The sequence below is a fragment of the Microtus ochrogaster genome, chromosome 2, assembly GCF_000317375.1.
Source record: "Microtus ochrogaster isolate Prairie Vole_2 chromosome 2, MicOch1.0, whole genome shotgun sequence".
In the NCBI taxonomy this organism is placed as follows: Eukaryota; Metazoa; Chordata; class Mammalia; order Rodentia; family Cricetidae; genus Microtus; species Microtus ochrogaster.
The window spans coordinates 58,699,746-58,700,622 of record NC_022010.1 but is presented as its reverse complement, the minus strand read 5'-3'; positions in this window follow the sequence as shown (position 1 = coordinate 58,700,622).

The following is an 877-nucleotide window of genomic DNA, read 5'->3' as shown; positions in this document are numbered from 1 at the left end:
TTCAATTTCTTTCTTCAAAGACTTAAAGTTCTTGTCATATAGAACTTTCACTTCCTTCATCAGAGTTAACCCAAGATATTTTATGCCATTTGTGGCTATCGTGAAAGGTGATGCTTCTCTGATTTCCCTCTCTGCTTCCTTATCCTTTGTGTATAGGAAGGCAACTGATTTTTTGGAGTTGATCTTGTATCCTGCCACATTACTAAAGGAGTTTATCAGTTGTAGGAGTTCTTTGGTAGAGTTTTTGGGGTGGCTTATATATACTATCATATCATCTGCAAATAACGAAAGCTTAACTTCTTCCTTTCCAATACAAATTCCCTTGATCCCCTTATGTTGTCTTATTGCTATTGCTAAAAGTTCAAGCACTATGTTCATCCTTGTTGTGTTCCTGATTTTAGTGGAATGGCCTTGAGTTTTTCTCCGTTTAATTTAATGTTAGCTGTCGGCTTGCTGTAGATAGCTTTTATTATATTTAGGTATGACCCTTGTATCCCTAATCTGCTTGGCCTTTGATAGGACAGAAAATTATGTAGGCAGAGTAGACAGAACAGAATACTGGGAAGAAGGGCAGTGAGACAGACACTATAGCTCTTCTCTCCAAGATAGATGCTGGTTAAGATCCCTTCTGGTAAGCCACCACCCCCTGGTGCTACACTCATTAATAGAAATGGGTTAACCAAGATGTGAAAGTTAGACAGTAAGAGACTAGAGCTAATGGGCCAAGCAGTATTTAAAAGAATACAGTTTCCATGTAATTATTTCAGGTGTAAAGCTAGCCAGTGGCAGGATGCAGCCTGCCGCTCCTACTACAGTGGAAGGGCTGGGTTATGTTTCTGACCATCTCAGAAGGTTCATATGATAAGACTGGTCCTTC